The sequence below is a fragment of the Osmerus mordax genome, chromosome 7, assembly GCF_038355195.1.
Source record: "Osmerus mordax isolate fOsmMor3 chromosome 7, fOsmMor3.pri, whole genome shotgun sequence".
In the NCBI taxonomy this organism is placed as follows: domain Eukaryota; kingdom Metazoa; phylum Chordata; class Actinopteri; order Osmeriformes; family Osmeridae; genus Osmerus; species Osmerus mordax.
In genome coordinates, this window is record NC_090056.1 from 2,625,574 (window position 1) to 2,631,827 (window position 6,254).

Here is a 6,254-nt window from a genome sequence, read left to right on the forward strand (position 1 = left end):
CAAACAATAACATTACAAACATCTAACTGAACGAACACAACAACTGAAATCCCTTGCGTAGCTGTTGTGTTTTTACATGCCGCACTGCATGCTGGGTACCCAAGAGCGCTGACGCTGATTATCTAGCTGTGCTACGACTGCGTGATATGACGAGATGCTAGTGGCGCGCTGAGGTCTCAGAGTCTCCTGCCCGAGTTCAAATACTGCCCAATTAGCAAGCTATTTTTACTAATGTTTTGTTAGCAATTGAATGGTAATGCAAGCTAGCTAAAAACAATGTTAGTTAGCTTGGCTAAACTGGTTTTCATAGCAACAGAAATCAACAAATCAGATCAGTCGAACTTTATTCAGAAATGGGGGGATGGCGGGAACATAAAGGTGTAGGTACAGTAAAAGTGAAATGGAACGCGTCTTTCTGCCTTGAAGCTGCGTGCGCATCAACAAGACCCCATCTATATGTAAAGATAACATCCAAGCTAACAATTTCGCCAAATCTGACTGCAGCTTTGTATACCATATGTACCGTGTTATGGTTGTTTGAGTTAAACAACTTGCTAAATGAATTAAATGTCTGTTAAATGTCAAATCCAACTATAAATGTATAAAAGAGAGTTCCAATCAAATCTGAATTTGTTTTAAACCTAGAGGTTTAAAAGGCTACCTTTGCCTAAACTGACATGCACCAACTCAGAATCAGAATCAGAATGGGATTTATTCGCCATGAAAGTTTGCACAGACAAGGAATTTGCTTTGGCAGGAAGGTGCATACAATAAACATATACCTAAAATTTAAATATGTGGACTATCTATACTAAGGGTACATAAACTAGCAGTACTAAGTGGGATTAGAATAGAATTAAATCTACAATAAAATAAAATATAAGTTGCCGTAAATTACAATATAAAAATACAAATATTACAAAAAATACAAATGTACAAGATACCATTATTGTAATGCAGTGCAAAAAGCAGTGTGTTTTAAGCAAGAAGTCATTAGAGTCAGTGTGGTCCCTTGGCCTTGTTGAAGAGGCCAACAGCGGAAGGGAAGAAACTGTTTTTGTGGCGTGAGGTATTGGTCCGGATGGACCGCAGCCTTCTGCCGGAGGGGAGTGACTTAAACAGGGAGTGTCCAGGGTGGGAGGAGTCGGCCACAATCTTCCTCGCTCGCCTCAGGGTCCTCGAGGTGTGCAGGTCCTCGAGGGTAGGCAGATTGCAGCCAATCACCTTCTCAGCAGTGCGGATGATACGCTGCAGCCTGCTCTTGTCCTTGGCAGTGGCAGCAGCGTACCAGACGGTGATGGAGGAGGTGAGGATGGACTCAATGATGGCTGAGTAGAAGTGCACCATCATTGTCTTTGGCAGGTTGAACTTCTTCAGCTGCCGAAGGAAGTACATCCTCTGTTGTGCTTTCTTGATGAGGGAGCTGATGTTCAGTTCCCACTTGAGGTCCTGGGAGAGGATAGTGCCCAGGAAGCGGAAGGACTCCACAGTGTTGACTGGGGAGTCACACAGGGTGATGGGGTGAGTGGGGCTGTGTTCCTCCTGAAGTCCACAACCATCTCCACTGTCTTAAGAGCATTGAGCTCTAAGTTGTTCTGGCTGCACCAAGTCACCAGGTTGGCCGCTTCCCACCTATAATCAGACTCGTCTCCACCAGAGATGAGCCCAATAAGGGTGGTGTCGTCTGCAAACTTCAGAAGTTTGACGGACGGATGACTGGAGGTGCAACTGTTGGTGTACAGGGAGAAGAGCAGAGGAGAAAGGACGCAGCCCTGAGGTGATCCGGTGCTGATGGACCAGGAGTCAGAGACTTGTGTTCCCAGCTTAACGCACTGCTTCCTGTCAGACAGGAAGTCTGTGATCCACCTGCAGGGGGAATCAGGCACGTTCAGCTGGGAGAGCTTGTCCTGAAGCAGGGCGGGGATGATGGTATTGAAGGCAGAGCTGAAGTCCACAAACAGGATCCTGGCATAGGATGCTGGGGAGTCCAGGTGCTGTAGGGTGAAGTGGAGGGCCATGTTAACTGCATCGTCCACAGACCTGTTGGCTCTGTAGGCAAACTGCAGGGGGTCCAGTAGAGGGTCAGTGATGGATTTAAGGTGTGCCAGCACCAGGCGCTCCAAAGACTTCATTACCACAGAGGTCAGGGCGACGGGTCTGTAGTCATTATGTCCTGTTGGCCTTGGCTTTTTGGGCACAGGGATGATGGTGGAGGACTTGAGACAGGCTGGCACATGGCATGTCTCAAGGGAGGTGTTAAAGATGTAGGTAAACACCGGAGACAGCTGGTCAGCGCAGTGCTTGAGGGTGGCTGGAGAGACAGAGTCCGGCCCAGCTGCTTTGCAGGGATTCTGCCTCTTGAAAAGTCTGTTAACTTCACCCTCCTGAATGGAGAGAGTCGTCACTGTAGAGGGGGGGAGGTGGGAGGCCTCCTGGGTGGGAAAGGGTAGTTCAGGACTGTCCAATTGTCTTTCAAATCTGCAGTAGAACTCATTCAGGTCGTTGGCCAGGCGGGAGTCGTTAGTGGAGTGGGGGGCTCTGGGCTTGTAGTTGGTAATCTGCTTGAGCCCTCTCCAGACAGAAGCAGAGTCGTTTGCAGAGAATTGGTGTTTTAGTCTCTCTGAGTACAGTCGTTTAGGCTCCCTCACCGCCTTGCTAAACCTGTTCTTCGACTCCTTGAAACTGTCTTTGTCCCCACTCCTAAACGCGGCCTCTTTCTCTGACCTCAACCTTCTGAGTTTAGCTGTAAACCAGGGTTTGTCATTGTTGTAGCTTACCCTGGTGCGTGTTGGTATACAGCAGTCCTCACAGAAGCTGATGTATGATGTCACAGCCTCTGTGAGCTCATCCAGACTATTGGTAGCAGTCGTGAACATGTCCCAGTCAGTGCAGTCCAAGCACGCCCGCAGATCCTCCATAGCTTCACTGGTCCACTGTTTTGATGTCCTCACAGCAGGCTTACAGCGCTTTAGCTTCTGCCTGTATGCAGGAATAAGGTGGACCATGGCGTGGTCAGAGTGACCCAGTGCTGCTCGGGGGACCGCATGGTATGCTTTGCTGATTGTAGAGTAGCAGTGATCCAAGGTGTTTCCTTCTCTGGTAGGGCATTCGATGAATTGTCTATATTTTGGGAGTTCTTGAGTGAGATTGCCTTTGTTAAAGTTGCCTAGCACAATAACCAAGGAATCCGGATTTTCATGCTCCACACTCAGTATCTGGCTGGCGAGCACACATTGAGCCTCGTAGACGCTAGCCTGCGGAGGCATGTAGACGCCAACCAGAATGAATGATGCAAACTCTCGTGGTGAGTAAAAAGATCTACAGTTAGTAAAAAATGATTCCAGATCAGGAGAACAGTGCTGCAGAATCACTGTCACATCTTCACACCAGCAACTGTTAATGTAAAAACAAATACCACCGCCTTTCGTTTTGCCAGAGAGCACAGGGTCACGATCCGCTCTCAGCAGTTTGAAACCTGCTAGCTGTAGCGCAGAGTCTGGGATCAGTTCACTCAGCCATGTCTCCGTAAAGCACAAAACGGAAGATGAATGAAAGTCTCTGTTTTTCCACACCAGTAGCTGAAGTTCATCCAGTTTGTTGCTCAGTGAACGCACGTTGGAGAGAAATATCCCCGGTAACGCTGTGCGTGCCCCACGCCGACGGAGTCGCACCAGAGCACCGGCTCGTTTGCCTCTCCTACGGCGCTTCGCTGCTAGGACAAAGCCGAGGGTGGCTTTGACTATAATTCCCACTAATTCTGCCGCTGGAAGCAGAAAAGTGGGAAATAAATCCACAGCAGTTGTAGTCCTGATGTTTAGAAGTACTTCTCTAGTTAGAGAACCCCGGAAATCTTGGCAGAACACTGAATTAACAGACAAAACAAGACAAAAAAGAGCGCACCTAACGACCGAGGCAGCCATCACCGGCGCCATCTTGGAGCCACCTGAGTTTCAACAGCCATTTACACATTTAGTCTCTATTTGTTACTCTACTCTTAAAACCTGTTTACGCTCCTGTTTCGCCCGTGTTACAAAAATGCTGCCCCCCCCTCCCTCAGTTACGACGCACTAAATTCTAACAAATATATTCTTTAGACGCTACACATGTTATACATCATTGGAAAGCTACGATTCTTGTGCTTCCATTGAAATAAACCAATTCAAGATCAAGTCGCAATATCAAGCAAAGTCAACGTATTTTTCCGGTGAACATTCCTTCAGCAATGCCAAAGAAAAAGTTTTACTCACCCTAAGTGGTTCAAATAGGTCCAGGTGTGCAAATCATGCCATCAAAACTTGATCTGCTTACAGTCCCAAGGGTTCAAAGTATCTAACCATGTAAAGTAATTCGTCCAAATACAATGTTTTACGTTCATGAATAGCCATTATCCTTTGTTTCATTATGCAAGTTAGCCGACGGAAGAAACAACTTGTTCACATAAAAGTGTTCTTTTCTCCGGTTAGCAACGGAGTATTTACAATATGAAGGCATCAAAATGTCCGTTGAAACCCTCCCCTTTTGATTGACACCTTGTTTGACCCAATAGGAGCTTCCATGCCCGTTGACAGCCCTCTAAAGCCAACTAGGTCTGTGCGTCCTGCCCCCCCCCCCCCCCCCCCCCACACACACACTCGTTCTAAACAAATTTCTCGAACTGGCTTCGACTGGCTCTGAAATTAGCTCGTTAGCCTTGTAGCTGACAGCTAGCTGAAAATGCCAATACCTCATTTGTATGTGTCTGTGGAGCCTTCAAAATAACAGTCGATTGCGCAATATGGTTGACAGAATCAGTGTTCTTTGTGCGCCAATCCTTGGAATCAGATAAAGCACTCCAATGTGTTCATGCTTCAGTTTTTGTGTTTCAGTAATACTAATTAGGGATTTAGCTATTATATATGATAGTTCTAAGTACCACCTTTCATTAGAAATAACAATTATGAAAAATAATACCTTTATATCCTGAGTATTTGACCTTGGTTACAAAGGGTCATTTTGGAGTCTCCAAAAGGCCCTTTTAGAAAATGCCTGGATGTACTCTTATAAAAACATGTGTCAAATATGAATATATTGTGGTATTATGTTTGACTTTTGATTTGAATTGGGTAAGGCTTCAACCTGTGGTCCAATTTAGTCTTCCAGCTAATACCTACCACCTCTAGGCCTCTTCAGGCCTCTGTTTTCGAAACAAAATCTAGGCGGAAATAGAAATGTTCACTTTCCTTGTGTTCAAGCTTCTATTACTCAACACTAGTAGGACTGACAGGGGTCCTGACAACAGGGGACATTCAGAGTGTCAGCTTTCAAAAGAGATCATTTACATGCATGTACTCCAAAAGGTTCAAGAACAGCTTCCAATTTACTTTGGGTATGCTGTTTAGGCGTTTTTAGGCACATTTAACAGGAGTCTTAAGAGGCATGTTTAACTTAATGTCTGCACCTCTCTGTCACCAACTGTCTCTGGAGTAGGGGGTGGGGGCTTCACAGGGTGTCTACAGGTATAAACAAGTTAAATGTAAGACCTTTTAATACCACTTCCAAATGAAATTAAAGACCAAACTTACGATGGAAATACAAATCAAAAGTGGAAATATACAGTCATCTTTCCAAGTAAACACTGATGTCTGTTCAATATGAACAGTATGGTAAAATGACAATAATCGGTTGAGTTTAAGAACATTGACTAAATGTGTGTAATGCGGAAGGATAACACAAAAATGTAATTGCTGTCCTACATTATACTTATTATTACACTAGGGTGGAAATGGTGGAGCAGAAACTAACAATTCCATGAATCCCATGGAAACAAAGGCAAATGTGTGAGATGTACTGATGTGGAGCACAAATGATCCAAGAAGCAGTACTTCTCTTGAGTGTTTTTTATTCAGATGAATAATCATTGGATTCAGGTCCAAAGTCTATCACTTGAACTAGTTTCATCACTTCAGACACAAAGTCAGCAGCTTGGCATACTGGCACATGGAAAGGATTAAACATTTAGACTTTCATCAAAGTAATGCTGGCTTGTCCTTTTTCATCAATGTCCTCAAAAAAGCAGGCTGCAGAGCTACTGTGTCTGTGGGGTGACTGTCTCTGGAGGGCTGGCAGGCAGGGGCAAGCAGGGCCTGCAGGCAGTGTGTGTTGACCTCATGGAGACCCATGCAAAGTCACTCAAAACACGGGTTCGATTCCAGGCTCTGGCAAGAGTATTTACCTCTAAACTGGTCAATATATACACATCTGACAAAAGACCAGCT

General features: G+C 45.4%; 1 long non-coding RNA gene across 1 annotated transcript; it reads right to left on the reverse strand.

Moving 5' to 3' along the window:
• Positions 1 to 341: 341 nt before the first annotated feature.
• On the reverse strand, positions 342 to 5,889 carry LOC136946388 (uncharacterized). The gene is made up of 3 exons (XR_010876891.1): positions 5,425 to 5,889; positions 3,944 to 4,010; positions 342 to 686 (listed from the first exon to the last, which is right to left on the reverse strand). It is a non-coding gene; the product is annotated as an uncharacterized lncRNA (long non-coding RNA).
• Positions 5,890 to 6,254: the final 365 nt, after the last annotated feature.